Here is a 14137-nt window from a genome sequence, read left to right on the forward strand (position 1 = left end):
ATTACTGAACAGTGGTTATAACCCCTACACCCTGAACTACACTGTGCAGACAAGAATTGGCAAAGTTGCATAAAATTGTGAAAATTGTTACGATAATAAATCAAAAATTTATTAATTGGTTTCACTGAGGATCGAACTCAGGGCCTTCTGCGTGTAAAGCAGACGTGATAACCGCTACACCATGAAACCAGTTGTAATTACAAAACAGTGGTTATAACCCCTACACCCTGAACTAAACTGTGCAGACACGAAGTGGCAAAGTGGCATAAAATTTTGCAAATTGTTACGAGAATAAATCAAAAAGCTATTAATTGGTTTCACTGAGGATAACTGCTACACCATGAAACCAGTTGGAATTACAAAACAGTGGTTAGAACCCCTACAATCTGAACTAAACTGTGCAGACACGAATAATCAAAGTGGCATAAAATTTTGCAAATTGTTGCGAGAATAAATCAAAATTTATTAATTGGTTTCACTGAGGATCGAACTCAGGGCCTTCTTCGTGTAAAGCAGACGTAATAACCGCTACACCATGAAACCACTTAGAATTACCAAAAAGTGGTTGTAACCGCTACACCCTGAACTAAACTGTGCAGACACGAATTGGCAAAGTTGGATAAAATTGTGAAAATTGTTACGAGAATAAATCAAAAATTATTAATTGGTTTCACTGAGGATTAATCTCAGGGACTTCTGCGTGTATACCAGATGTTATATCCGCTACACCATGAAACCAGTAGGAATTACAAAACAGTGGTTATAAGCCCTAAATCATGAACCAAACAGTGTAGACATGAATAGACAATGTGGCACAAAATGACGAAAATTGTTAAAAGAATAAATCAAAAAGATATTAATTGGTTTCACTGAGGATCGAACTCAGGGCCTTCTGCGTGTAAAGCAGATGTGATAACCGCTACACCATGAAACCAGATGGAATTACCAAACAGTGGTTATAACCTCTAAACCATGAACCAAACAGTGTAGACATGAATAGACAAAGTGGCACAAAAGGACGAAAATTGTTATGAGAATAAATCAAAAATTATTAATTGGTTTGACTGAGGATCGAAGTCAGGGCCTTCAGCGTGTAAAGCAGACATGATAACCGCTACACCATGAAACCAGTTGGAATTACTGAACAGTGGTTATAACCCCTACACCCTGAACTACACTGTGCAGACAAGAATTGGCAAAGTTGCATAAAATTGTGAAAATTGTTACGATAATAAATCAAAAATTTATTAATTGGTTTCACTGAGGATCGAACTCAGGGCCTTCTGCGTGTAAAGCAGACGTGATAACCGCTACACCATGAAACCAGTTGTAATTACAAAACAGTGGTTATAATCCATACACCCTGAACTAAACTGTGCAGACACGAAGTGGCAAAGTGGCATAAAATTTTGCAAATTGTTACGAGAATAAATCAAAAAGCTATTAATTGGTTTCACTGAGGATAACTGCTACACCATGAAACCAGTTGGAATTACAAAACAGTGGTTAGAACCCCTACAATCTGAACTAAACTGTGCAGACACGAATAATCAAAGTGGCATAAAATTTTGCAAATTGTTGCGAGAATAAATCAAAATTTATTAATTGGTTTCACTGAGGATCGAACTCAGGGCCTTCGTCGTGTAAAGCAGACGTAATAACCGCTACACCATGAAACCACTTAGAATTACCAAAAAGTGGTTGTAACCGCTACACCCTGAACTAAACTGTGCAGACACGAATTGGCAAAGTTGGATACAATTGTGAAAATTGTTACGAGAATAAATCAAAAATTATTAATTGGTTTCACTGAGGATTAAACTCAGGGACTTCTGCGTGTATACCAGATGTGATATCCGCTACACCATGAAACCAGTAGGAATTACAAAACAGTGGTTATAAGCCCTAAATCATGAACCAAACAGTGTAGACATGAATAGACAATGTGGCACAAAATGACGAAAATTGTTAAAAGAATAAATCAAAAAGATATTAATTGGTTTCACTGAGGATCGAACTCAGGCCCTTCTGCGTGTAAAGCAGATGTGATAACCGCTACACCATGAAACCAGATGGAATTAGCAAATAGTGGTTATAACCTCTAAACCATGAACCAAACAGTGTAGACATGAATAGACAAAGTGGCACAAAAGGACGAAAATTGTTATGAGAATAAATCAAAAATTATTAATTGGTTTGACTGAGGATCGAAGTCAGGGCCTTCAGCGTGTAAATCAGACATGATAACCGCTACACCATGAAACCAGTTGGAATTACTGAACAGTGGTTATAACCCCTACACCCTGAACTACACTGTGCAGACAAGAATTGGCAAAGTTGCATAAAATTGTGAAAATTGTTACAATAATAAATCAAAAATGTATTAATTGGTTTCACTGAGGATCGAACTCAGGGCCTTCTGCGTGTAAAGCAGACGTGATAACCGCTACACCATGAAACCAGTTGTAATTACAAAACAGTGGTTATAACCCCTACACCCTGAACTAAACTGTGCAGACACGAAGTGGCAAAGTGGCATAAAATTTTGCAAATTGTTACGAGAATAAATCAAAAAGCTATTAATTGGTTTCACTGAGGATAACTGCTACACCATGAAACCAGTTGGAATTACAAAACAGTGGTTAGAACCCCTACAATCTGAACTAAACTGTGCAGACACGAATAATCAAAGTGGCATAAAATTTTGCAAATTGTTGCGAGAATAAATCAAAATTTATTAATTGGTTTCACTGAGGATCGAACTCAGGGCCTTCTTCGTGTAAAGCAGACGTAATAACCGCTACACCATGAAACCACTTAGAATTACCAAAAAGTGGTTGTAACCGCTACACCCTGAACTAAACAGTGCAGACACGAATTGGCAAAGTTGGATAAAATTGTGAAAATTGTTACGAGAATAAATCAAAAATTATTAATTGGTTTCACTGAGGATTAAACTCAGGGACTTCTGCGTGTATACCAGATGTGATAACCGCTACACCATGAAACCAGGTGGAATTACCAAACAGTGGTTATAACCTCTACACCATAAGCCAAGCAGTGGAGACACGAATAGACAAAGTGGCACAAAATGACGAAAATTGTTGTGAGAATAAATCAAAAATTGTTAATTGGTTTCACAGAGGATCGAAGTCAGGGTCTTCTGCATGTAAAGCAGACGTGATAACCGCTGCACCACGAAACCAGTTGGAATTACAAAACAGTGGTTATAACCCCTACACCCTGAACTAAACTTTGCAGACACGAATTGGCAAAGTGGCATAAAATTTTGAAAATTTGTACAAGAATAAATCAAAAATTATTAATTGGTTTCACTGAGGATAGAACTCAGGGACTTCTGTGTGTAAAGCAGACGTGATAACCGCTTCACCATGAAACCAGTTGTAATTACAAAACAGTGGTTATAACCCCTACACCCTGAACTAAACTGTGCAGACACGAAGTGGCAAAGTGGCATAACATTTTGCAAATTGTTACGAGAATAAATCAAAAAGCTATTAATTGGTTTCACTGAGGATCGAACTCAGGGCCTTCTGCGTGTAAAGCAGACGTGATAACCGCTACACCATGAAACCAGATGGAATTACCAAACAGTGGTTATAACCTCTACACCATAAGCCAAGCAGTGGAGACATGAATAGACAAAGTGGCACAAAATGACGAAAATTGTTGTGAGAATAAATCAAAAATTGTTAATTGGTTTCACAGTGGATCGAAGTCAGGGCCTTCTGCGTGTAAAGCAGACGTGATAACCGCTGCACCACGAAACCAGTTGGAATTACCAAACAGTGGTTATAACCTCTAAACCATGAACCATACAGTGTAGACATGAATAGACAAAGTGGCACAAAAGGACGAAAATTGTTATGAGAATAAATCAAAAATTATTAATTGGTTTGACTGAGGATCGAAGTCAGAGTCTTCTGCGTGTAAAGCAGACATGATAACCGCTACACCATGAAACCAGTTGGAATTACTGAACAGTGGTTATAACCCCTACACCCTGAACTACACTGTGCAGACACGAATTGGCAAAGTTGCATAAAATTGTTACGATAATAAATAAAAAAATTATTAATTGGTTTCACTGAGGATCGAACTCAGGGCCTTCTGCGTGTAAAGCAGATGTGATAACCGCTACACCATGAAACCAGTTGTAATTACAAAACAGTGGTTATAACCCCTACACCCAGAACTAAACTGTGCAGACACGAAGTGGCAAGGTGGCATAAAATTTTGCAAATTGTTAGAGAATAAATCAAAAATCTATTAATTGGTTTCACTGAGGATCGAACTCAGGGCCTTCTGCGTGTAAAGCAGACGTGATAACCGCTACACCATGAAACCAGTTGGAATTACTAAACAGTGGTTATAACCGCTAAACCATGAACCAAACAGTGCAGACACGAATTGGCAAAGTTGCATAAAATTGTGAAAATTGTTACGATAATAAATCAAAAATTTATTAATTGGTTTCACTGAGTATCGAACTCAGGGCATTCTGCGTGTAAAGCAGACGTGATAACCGCTACACCATGAAACCTGTTGTAATTGCAAAACAGTGGTTATAACCCCTACACCCTGAACTAAACTGTGCAGACACGAAGTGGCACAGTGGCATAAAATTTTGCAAATTGTTACGAGAATAAATCAAAAATTATTAATTGGTTTCACAGAGGATCGAAGTCAGGGCCTTCTGCGTGTAAAGCAGACGTGATAACCGCTACACCATGAAACCAGTTGGAATTACTAAACAGTGGTTATAACCGCTAAACCATGAACCAAACAGTGCAGACACGAATTGGCAAAGTTGCATAAAATTGTGAAAATTGTTACGATAATAAATCAAAAATGTATTAATTGGTTTCACTGAGGATCGAACTCAGGGCCTTCTGCGTGTAAAGCAGACGTGATAACCGCTAAACCATGAAACCAGTTGGAATTACAAAACAGTGGTTATAACCCCTACACCCTGAACTAAACTGTGCAGACACGAATTGGCAAAGTGGCATAAAATTGTGAAAATTTTTACGAGAATAAACCAAAAATTATTAATTGGTTTCACTGAGGATCGAACTCAGGGCCTTCTGCGTGTAAAGCAGACGTGATAACCGCTACACCATGAAACCAGTTGGAATTAACAAACAGTGGTTATAATCACTAAACCATGAACTAAACTGTGCAGACACGAATTGGCAAAGTTGGATAAAATTGTGAGAATTGTTACGAGAATAAATAAAAAATTATTAATTGGTTTCGCTGAGGATTAAACTCAGGGACTTCTGCGTGTATACCAGATGTGATATCCGCTACACCATGAAACCAGTAGCAATTACAAAACAGTGGTTATAAGCCATAAATCATGAACCAAACAGTGTAGACATGAATAGACAAAGTGGCACAAAAGGACGAAAATTGTTATGAGAAAAAAATCAAAAATTATTAATTGGTTTGACTGAGGATCGAAGTCAGAGCCTTCAGCGTGTAAAGCAGACATGATAACCGCTACACCATGAAACCAGTTGGAATTACTGAACAGTGGTTATAACCCCTACACCCTGAACTACACTGTGCAGACAAGAATTGGCAAAGTTGCATAAAATTGTGAAAATTGTTACGATAATAAATCAAAAATTTATTAATTGGTTTCACTGAGTATCGAACTTAGGGCATCCTGCGTGTAAAGCAGACGTGATAACCGCTACACCATGAAACCAGTTGTAATTACAAAACAGTGGTTATAACCCCTACACCCAGAACTAAACTGTGCAGACACGAAGTGGCAAGGTGGCATAAAATTTTGCAAATTGTTAGAGAATAAATCAAAAATCTATTAATTGGTTTCACTGAGGATCGAACTCAGGGCCTTCTGCGTGTAAAGCAGACGTGATAACCGCTACACCATGAAACCAGTTGGAATTACTAAACAGTGGTTATAACCGCTAAACCATGAACCAAACAGTGCAGACACGAATTGGCAAAGTTGCATAAAATTGTGAAAATTGTTACGATAATAAATCAAAAATTTATTAATTGGTTTCACTGAGTATCGAACTCAGGGCATTCTGCGTGTAAAGCAGACGTGATAACCGCTACACCATGAAACCTGTTGTAATTACAAAACAGTGGTTATAACCCCTACACCCTGAACTAAACTGTGCAGACACGAAGTGGCACAGTGGCATAAAATTTTGCAAATTGTTACGAGAATAATTCAAAAATTATTAATTGGTTTCACAGAGGATCGAAGTCAGGGCCTTCTGCGTGTAAAGCAGACGTGATAACCGCTACACCATGAAACCAGTTGGAATTAACAAACAGTGGTTATAATCACTAAACCATGAACTAAACTGTGCAGACACGAATTGGCAAAGTTGGATAAAATTGTGAGAATTGTTACGAGAATAAATAAAAAATTATTAATTGGTTTCGCTGAGGATTAAACTCAGGGACTTCTGCGTGTATACCAGATGTGATATCCGCTACACCATGAAACCAGTTGGAATTACAAAACAGTGGTTATAACCCCTACACCCTGAACTAAACTGTGCAGACACGAATTGGCAAAGTGGCATAAAATTGTGAAAATTTTTACGAGAATAAACCAAAAATTATTAATTGGTTTCACTGAGGATCGAACTCAGGGCCTTCTGCGTGTAAAGCAGACGTGATAACCGCTACACCATGAAACCAGTTGGAATTAACAAACAGTGGTTATAATCACTAAACCATGAACTAAACTGTGCAGACACGAATTGGCAAAGTTGGATAAAATTGTGAGAATTGTTACGAGAATAAATAAAAAATTATTAATTGGTTTCGCTGAGGATTAAACTCAGGGACTTCTGCGTGTATACCAGATGTGATATCCGCTACACCATGAAACCAGTAGCAATTACAAAACAGTGGTTATAAGCCATAAATCATGAACCAAACAGTGTAGACATGAATAGACAAAGTGGCACAAAAGGACGAAAATTGTTATGAGAAAAAAATCAAAAATTATTAATTGGTTTGACTGAGGATCGAAGTCAGAGCCTTCAGCGTGTAAAGCAGACATGATAACCGCTACACCATGAAACCAGTTGGAATTACTGAACAGTGGTTATAACCCCTACACCCTGAACTACACTGTGCAGACAAGAATTGGCAAAGTTGCATAAAATTGTGAAAATTGTTACGATAATAAATCAAAAATTTATTAATTGGTTTCACTGAGTATCGAACTTAGGGCATCCTGCGTGTAAAGCAGACGTGATAACCGCTACACCATGAAACCAGTTGTAATTACAAAACAGTGGTTATAACCCCTACACCCAGAACTAAACTGTGCAGACACGAAGTGGCAAGGTGGCATAAAATTTTGCAAATTGTTAGAGAATAAATCAAAAATCTATTAATTGGTTTCACTGAGGATCGAACTCAGGGCCTTCTGCGTGTAAAGCAGACGTGATAACCGCTACACCATGAAACCAGTTGGAATTACTAAACAGTGGTTATAACCGCTAAACCATGAACCAAACAGTGCAGACACGAATTGGCAAAGTTGCATAAAATTGTGAAAATTGTTACGATAATAAATCAAAAATTTATTAATTGGTTTCACTGAGTATCGAACTCAGGGCATTCTGCGTGTAAAGCAGACGTGATAACCGCTACACCATGAAACCTGTTGTAATTACAAAACAGTGGTTATAACCCCTACACCCTGAACTAAACTGTGCAGACACGAAGTGGCACAGTGGCATAAAATTTTGCAAATTGTTACGAGAATAATTCAAAAATTATTAATTGGTTTCACAGAGGATCGAAGTCAGGGCCTTCTGCGTGTAAAGCAGACGTGATAACCGCTACACCATGAAACCAGTTGGAATTACTAAACAGTGGTTATAACCGCTAAACCATGAACCAAACAGTGCAGACACGAATTGGCAAAGTTGCATAAAATTGTGAAAATTGTTACGATAATAAATCAAAAATTTTTTAATTGGTTTCACTGAGGATCGAACTCAGGGCCTTCTGCGTGTAAAGCAGACGTGATAACCGCTAAACCATGAAACCAGTTGGAATTACAATACAGTGGTTATAACCCCTACACCCTGAACTAAACTGTGCAGACACGAATTGGCAAAGTGGCATACAATTTTGCAAATTGCTACGGGAATAAATCAAAAAGTTACTAATTGGTTTCACTGAGGATCGAACTCAGGGCCTTCTGCGTGTAAAGCAGACGTTATAACCGCTACACCATGAAACCAGGAGGAATTACCAAACAGTGGTTATAACCTCGACACCATAAGCCAAGCAGTGGAGACACGAATAGACAAAGTGGCACAAAATGCCGAAAATTGTTGCGAGAATAAATCAAAAATTGTTAATTGGTTTCACGGAGGATCGAAGTCAGGGCCTTCTGCGTGTAAAGCAAACATGATAACCGCTGCACCATGAAACCAGTTGGAATTACAAAACTGTGGTTATAACCCTACACCCTGAACTAAACTGTGCAGAAACGAATTGGCAAAGTGGCATAAAATTGTGAAAATTTTTACGAGAATAAATCAAAAATTATTGATTGGTTTCACTGAGGATCGAACTCTGGGATTTCTGCGTGTAAAGCAGATGTGATAACCGCTGCACCACGAAACCAGTTGGAATTTCAAAACAGTGGTTATAACCCCTACACCCTGAACTAAACTGTGCAGACACGAATTGGCAAAGTGGCATAAAATTTTGAAAATTTGTACGAGAATAAATCAAACATTATTAATTGGTTTCACTGAGGATCGAACTCAGGGCCTTCTGCGTGTAAAGCAGACGTGATAACCGCTACACCATGAAACCAGTAGGAATTACAAAACAGTGGTTATAACCCCTAAATCATGAACCAAACAGTGTAGACATGAATAGACAAAGTAGCATAAAATGCCGAAAATTGTTGCGAGAATAAATCAAAAATTGTTAATTGGTTTCACGGAGGATCGAAGTCAGGGCCTTCTGCGTGTAAAGCAGACATGATAACCGCTGCACCATGAAACCAGTTGGAATTACAAAACTGTGGTTATAACCCTACACCCTGAACTAAACTGTGCAGAAACGAATTGGCAAAGTGGCATAAAATTTTGCAAATTGTTACGAGAATAAATCAAAAATTATTAATTGGTTTCACAGAGGATCGAAGTCAGGGTCTTCTGCGTGTAAAGCAGACGTGATAACCGCTACACCATGAAACCAGTTGGAATTACTAAACAGTGGTTATAACCGCTAAACCATGAACCAAACAGTGCAGACACGAATTGGCAAAGTTGCATAAAATTGTGAAAATTGTTACGATAATAAATCAAAAATTTATTAATTGGTTTCACTGAGGATCGAACTCAGGGCCTTCTGCGTGTAAAGCAGACGTGATAACCGCTAAACCATGAAACCAGTTGGAATTACAAAACAGTGGTTATAACCCCTACACCCTGAACTAAACTGTGCAGACACGAATTGGCAAAGTGGCATAAAATTGTGAAAATTTTTACGAGAATAAACCAAAAATTATTAATTGGTTTCACTGAGGATCGAACTCAGGGCCTTCTGCGTGTAAAGCAGACGTGATAACCGCTACACCATGAAACCAGTTGGAATTAACAAACAGTGGTTATAATCACTAAACCATGAACTAAACTGTGCAGACACGAATTGGCAAAGTTGGATAAAATTGTGAGAATTGTTACGAGAATAAATAAAAAATTATTAATTGGTTTCGCTGAGGATTAAACTCAGGGACTTCTGCGTGTATACCAGATGTGATATCCGCTACACCATGAAACCAGTAGCAATTACAAAACAGTGGTTATAAGCCATAAATCATGAACCAAACAGTGTAGACATGAATAGACAAAGTGGCACAAAAGGACGAAAATTGTTATGAGAAAAAAATCAAAAATTATTAATTGGTTTGACTGAGGATCGAAGTCAGAGCCTTCAGCGTGTAAAGCAGACATGATAACCGCTACACCATGAAACCAGTTGGAATTACTGAACAGTGGTTATAACCCCTACACCCTGAACTACACTGTGCAGACAAGAATTGGCAAAGTTGCATAAAATTGTGAAAATTGTTACGATAATAAATCAAAAATTTATTAATTGGTTTCACTGAGTATCGAACTTAGGGCATCCTGCGTGTAAAGCAGACGTGATAACCGCTACACCATGAAACCAGTTGTAATTACAAAACAGTGGTTATAACCCCTACACCCAGAACTAAACTGTGCAGACACGAAGTGGCAAGGTGGCATAAAATTTTGCAAATTGTTAGAGAATAAATCAAAAATCTATTAATTGGTTTCACTGAGGATCGAACTCAGGGCCTTCTGCGTGTAAAGCAGACGTGATAACCGCTACACCATGAAACCAGTTGGAATTACTAAACAGTGGTTATAACCGCTAAACCATGAACCAAACAGTGCAGACACGAATTGGCAAAGTTGCATAAAATTGTGAAAATTGTTACGATAATAAATCAAAAATTTATTAATTGGTTTCACTGAGTATCGAACTCAGGGCATTCTGCGTGTAAAGCAGACGTGATAACCGCTACACCATGAAACCTGTTGTAATTACAAAACAGTGGTTATAACCCCTACACCCTGAACTAAACTGTGCAGACACGAAGTGGCACAGTGGCATAAAATTTTGCAAATTGTTACGAGAATAATTCAAAAATTATTAATTGGTTTCACAGAGGATCGAAGTCAGGGCCTTCTGCGTGTAAAGCAGACGTGATAACCGCTACACCATGAAACCAGTTGGAATTACTAAACAGTGGTTATAACCGCTAAACCATGAACCAAACAGTGCAGACACGAATTGGCAAAGTTGCATAAAATTGTGAAAATTGTTACGATAATAAATCAAAAATTTTTTAATTGGTTTCACTGAGGATCGAACTCAGGGCCTTCTGCGTGTAAAGCAGACGTGATAACCGCTAAACCATGAAACCAGTTGGAATTACAATACAGTGGTTATAACCCCTACACCCTGAACTAAACTGTGCAGACACGAATTGGCAAAGTGGCATACAATTTTGCAAATTGCTACGGGAATAAATCAAAAAGTTACTAATTGGTTTCACTGAGGATCGAACTCAGGGCCTTCTGCGTGTAAAGCAGACGTTATAACCGCTACACCATGAAACCAGGAGGAATTACCAAACAGTGGTTATAACCTCGACACCATAAGCCAAGCAGTGGAGACACGAATAGACAAAGTGGCACAAAATGCCGAAAATTGTTGCGAGAATAAATCAAAAATTGTTAATTGGTTTCACGGAGGATCGAAGTCAGGGCCTTCTGCGTGTAAAGCAAACATGATAACCGCTGCACCATGAAACCAGTTGGAATTACAAAACTGTGGTTATAACCCTACACCCTGAACTAAACTGTGCAGAAACGAATTGGCAAAGTGGCATAAAATTGTGAAAATTTTTACGAGAATAAATCAAAAATTATTGATTGGTTTCACTGAGGATCGAACTCTGGGATTTCTGCGTGTAAAGCAGATGTGATAACCGCTGCACCACGAAACCAGTTGGAATTTCAAAACAGTGGTTATAACCCCTACACCCTGAACTAAACTGTGCAGACACGAATTGGCAAAGTGGCATAAAATTTTGAAAATTTGTACGAGAATAAATCAAACATTATTAATTGGTTTCACTGAGGATCGAACTCAGGGCCTTCTGCGTGTAAAGCAGACGTGATAACCGCTACACCATGAAACCAGTAGGAATTACAAAACAGTGGTTATAACCCCTAAATCATGAACCAAACAGTGTAGACATGAATAGACAAAGTAGCATAAAATGCCGAAAATTGTTGCGAGAATAAATCAAAAATTGTTAATTGGTTTCACGGAGGATCGAAGTCAGGGCCTTCTGCGTGTAAAGCAGACATGATAACCGCTGCACCATGAAACCAGTTGGAATTACAAAACTGTGGTTATAACCCTACACCCTGAACTAAACTGTGCAGAAACGAATTGGCAAAGTGGCATAAAATTGTGAAAATTTTTACGAGAATAAATCAAAAATTATTGATTGGTTTCACTGAGGATCGAACTCTGGGATTTCTGCGTGTATACCAGATGTGATATCCGCTACACCATGAAACCAGTAGGAATTACAAAACAGTGGTTATAAGCCCTAAATCATGAACCAAACAGTGTAGACATGATTAGACAAAGTGGCACAAAATGACGAAAATTGTTAAAAGAATAAATCAAAAATAATTAATTGGTTTCACTGAGGATCGAACTCAGGGCCTTCTGCGTGTAAAGCAGACGTGATAACCGCTACACGATGAAACCAGTTGTAATTACAAAACAGTGGTTATAACCCCTACACCCTGAACTAAACTGTGCAGACACGAAGTGGCAAAGTGGCATAACATTTTGCAAATTGTTACGATAATAAATCAAAAAGTTATTAATTGGTTTCACAGAGGATCGAAGTCAGGGCCTTCTGCGTGTAAAGCAGACGTGATAACCGCTACACCATGAAACCAGTTGGAATTACTAAACAGTGGTTATAACCGCTAAACCATGAACCAAACAGTGCAGACACGAATTGGCAAAGTTGCATAAAATTGTGAAAATTGTTACGATAATAAATCAAAAATTTTTTAATTGGTTTCACTGAGGATCGAACTCAGGGCCTTCTGCGTGTAAAGCAGACGTGATAACCGCTAAACCATGAAACCAGTTGGAATTACAATACAGTGGTTATAACCCCTACACCCTGAACTAAACTGTGCAGACACGAATTGGCAAAGTGGCATACAATTTTGCAAATTGCTACGGGAATAAATCAAAAAGTTACTAATTGGTTTCACTGAGGATCGAACTCAGGGCCTTCTACGTGTAAAGCAGACGTTATAACCGCTACACCATGAAACCAGGAGGAATTACCAAACAGTGGTTATAACCTCGACACCATAAGCCAAGCAGTGGAGACACGAATAGACAAAGTGGCACAAAATGCCGAAAATTGTTGCGAGAATAAATCAAAAATTGTTAATTGGTTTCACGGAGGATCGAAGTCAGGGCCTTCTGCGTGTAAAGCAAACATGATAACCGCTGCACCATGAAACCAGTTGGAATTACAAAACTGTGGTTATAACCCTACACCCTGAACTAAACTGTGCAGAAACGAATTGGCAAAGTGGCATAAAATTGTGAAAATTTTTACGAGAATAAATCAAAAATTATTGATTGGTTTCACTGAGGATCGAACTCTGGGATTTCTGCGTGTAAAGCAGATGTGATAACCGCTGCACCACGAAACCAGTTGGAATTTCAAAACAGTGGTTATAACCCCTAAATCATGAACCAAACAGTGTATACATGAATAGACAAAGTAGCATAAAATGCCGAAAATTGTTGCGAGAATAAATCAAAAATTGTTAATTGGTTTCACGGAGGATCGAAGTCAGGGCCTTCTGCGTGTAAAGCAGACATGATAACCGCTGCACCATGAAACCAGTTGGAATTACAAAACTGTGGTTATAACCCTACACCCTGAACTAAACTGTGCAGAAACGAATTGGCAAAGTGGCATAAAATTGTGAAAATTTTTACGAGAATAAATCAAAAATTATTGATTGGTTTCACTGAGGATCGAACTCTGGGATTTCTGCGTGTATACCAGATGTGATATCCGCTACACCATGAAACCAGTAGGAATTACAAAACAGTGGTTATAAGCCCTAAATCATGAACCAAACAGTGTAGACATGATTAGACAAAGTGGCACAAAATGACGAAAATTGTTAAAAGAATAAATCAAAAATAATTAATTGGTTTCACTGAGGATCGAACTCAGGGCCTTCTGCGTGTAAAGCAGACGTGATAACCGCTACACGATGAAACCAGTTGTAATTACAAAACAGTGGTTATAACCCCTACACCCTGAACTAAACTGTGCAGACACGAAGTGGCAAAGTGGCATAACATTTTGCAAATTGTTACGATAATAAATCAAAAAGTTATTAATTGGTTTCACAGAGGATCGAAGTCAGGGCCTTCTGCGTGTAAAGCAGACGTGATAACCGCTACACCATGAAACCAGTTG

General features: G+C 38.3%; 22 non-coding genes across 22 annotated transcripts; all 22 read right to left on the reverse strand.

Moving 5' to 3' along the window:
• Positions 1-116: 116 nt before the first annotated feature.
• Positions 117-189, reverse strand: TRNAV-UAC (transfer RNA valine (anticodon UAC)). The gene has a single exon. It is a non-coding gene; the product is annotated as a tRNA-Val (tRNA).
• Positions 190-861: 672 nt separating this feature from the next.
• TRNAV-UAC (transfer RNA valine (anticodon UAC)) lies at positions 862-934 on the reverse strand. The gene has a single exon. It is a non-coding gene; the product is annotated as a tRNA-Val (tRNA).
• Positions 935-1252: 318 nt separating this feature from the next.
• On the reverse strand, positions 1253-1325 carry TRNAV-UAC (transfer RNA valine (anticodon UAC)). Its single transcript has one exon. It is a non-coding gene; the product is annotated as a tRNA-Val (tRNA).
• A 672-nt stretch (positions 1326-1997) lies between these two features.
• On the reverse strand, positions 1998-2070 carry TRNAV-UAC (transfer RNA valine (anticodon UAC)). The gene has a single exon. It is a non-coding gene; the product is annotated as a tRNA-Val (tRNA).
• A 318-nt stretch (positions 2071-2388) lies between these two features.
• TRNAV-UAC (transfer RNA valine (anticodon UAC)) lies at positions 2389-2461 on the reverse strand. The gene has a single exon. It is a non-coding gene; the product is annotated as a tRNA-Val (tRNA).
• A 1062-nt stretch (positions 2462-3523) lies between these two features.
• On the reverse strand, positions 3524-3596 carry TRNAV-UAC (transfer RNA valine (anticodon UAC)). Its single transcript has one exon. It is a non-coding gene; the product is annotated as a tRNA-Val (tRNA).
• Positions 3597-4100: 504 nt separating this feature from the next.
• Positions 4101-4173, reverse strand: TRNAV-UAC (transfer RNA valine (anticodon UAC)). The gene has a single exon. It is a non-coding gene; the product is annotated as a tRNA-Val (tRNA).
• Positions 4174-4295: 122 nt separating this feature from the next.
• On the reverse strand, positions 4296-4368 carry TRNAV-UAC (transfer RNA valine (anticodon UAC)). Its single transcript has one exon. It is a non-coding gene; the product is annotated as a tRNA-Val (tRNA).
• Positions 4369-4491: 123 nt separating this feature from the next.
• TRNAV-UAC (transfer RNA valine (anticodon UAC)) lies at positions 4492-4564 on the reverse strand. The gene has a single exon. It is a non-coding gene; the product is annotated as a tRNA-Val (tRNA).
• Positions 4565-5077: 513 nt separating this feature from the next.
• On the reverse strand, positions 5078-5150 carry TRNAV-UAC (transfer RNA valine (anticodon UAC)). The gene has a single exon. It is a non-coding gene; the product is annotated as a tRNA-Val (tRNA).
• Positions 5151-5859: 709 nt separating this feature from the next.
• On the reverse strand, positions 5860-5932 carry TRNAV-UAC (transfer RNA valine (anticodon UAC)). Its single transcript has one exon. It is a non-coding gene; the product is annotated as a tRNA-Val (tRNA).
• A 123-nt stretch (positions 5933-6055) lies between these two features.
• Positions 6056-6128, reverse strand: TRNAV-UAC (transfer RNA valine (anticodon UAC)). The gene has a single exon. It is a non-coding gene; the product is annotated as a tRNA-Val (tRNA).
• Positions 6129-6640: 512 nt separating this feature from the next.
• Positions 6641-6713, reverse strand: TRNAV-UAC (transfer RNA valine (anticodon UAC)). The gene has a single exon. It is a non-coding gene; the product is annotated as a tRNA-Val (tRNA).
• A 709-nt stretch (positions 6714-7422) lies between these two features.
• On the reverse strand, positions 7423-7495 carry TRNAV-UAC (transfer RNA valine (anticodon UAC)). Its single transcript has one exon. It is a non-coding gene; the product is annotated as a tRNA-Val (tRNA).
• Positions 7496-7618: 123 nt separating this feature from the next.
• On the reverse strand, positions 7619-7691 carry TRNAV-UAC (transfer RNA valine (anticodon UAC)). Its single transcript has one exon. It is a non-coding gene; the product is annotated as a tRNA-Val (tRNA).
• A 1098-nt stretch (positions 7692-8789) lies between these two features.
• On the reverse strand, positions 8790-8862 carry TRNAV-UAC (transfer RNA valine (anticodon UAC)). Its single transcript has one exon. It is a non-coding gene; the product is annotated as a tRNA-Val (tRNA).
• A 707-nt stretch (positions 8863-9569) lies between these two features.
• On the reverse strand, positions 9570-9642 carry TRNAV-UAC (transfer RNA valine (anticodon UAC)). Its single transcript has one exon. It is a non-coding gene; the product is annotated as a tRNA-Val (tRNA).
• Positions 9643-10351: 709 nt separating this feature from the next.
• Positions 10352-10424, reverse strand: TRNAV-UAC (transfer RNA valine (anticodon UAC)). Its single transcript has one exon. It is a non-coding gene; the product is annotated as a tRNA-Val (tRNA).
• Positions 10425-10547: 123 nt separating this feature from the next.
• TRNAV-UAC (transfer RNA valine (anticodon UAC)) lies at positions 10548-10620 on the reverse strand. Its single transcript has one exon. It is a non-coding gene; the product is annotated as a tRNA-Val (tRNA).
• Positions 10621-11718: 1098 nt separating this feature from the next.
• On the reverse strand, positions 11719-11791 carry TRNAV-UAC (transfer RNA valine (anticodon UAC)). The gene has a single exon. It is a non-coding gene; the product is annotated as a tRNA-Val (tRNA).
• A 511-nt stretch (positions 11792-12302) lies between these two features.
• Positions 12303-12375, reverse strand: TRNAV-UAC (transfer RNA valine (anticodon UAC)). The gene has a single exon. It is a non-coding gene; the product is annotated as a tRNA-Val (tRNA).
• Positions 12376-13863: 1488 nt separating this feature from the next.
• TRNAV-UAC (transfer RNA valine (anticodon UAC)) lies at positions 13864-13936 on the reverse strand. Its single transcript has one exon. It is a non-coding gene; the product is annotated as a tRNA-Val (tRNA).
• Positions 13937-14137: the final 201 nt, after the last annotated feature.

Source organism: Saccoglossus kowalevskii, chromosome 7, assembly GCF_978046115.1.
Source record: "Saccoglossus kowalevskii chromosome 7, keSacKowa6.1, whole genome shotgun sequence".
NCBI lineage: Eukaryota > Metazoa > Hemichordata > Enteropneusta > Harrimaniidae > Saccoglossus > Saccoglossus kowalevskii.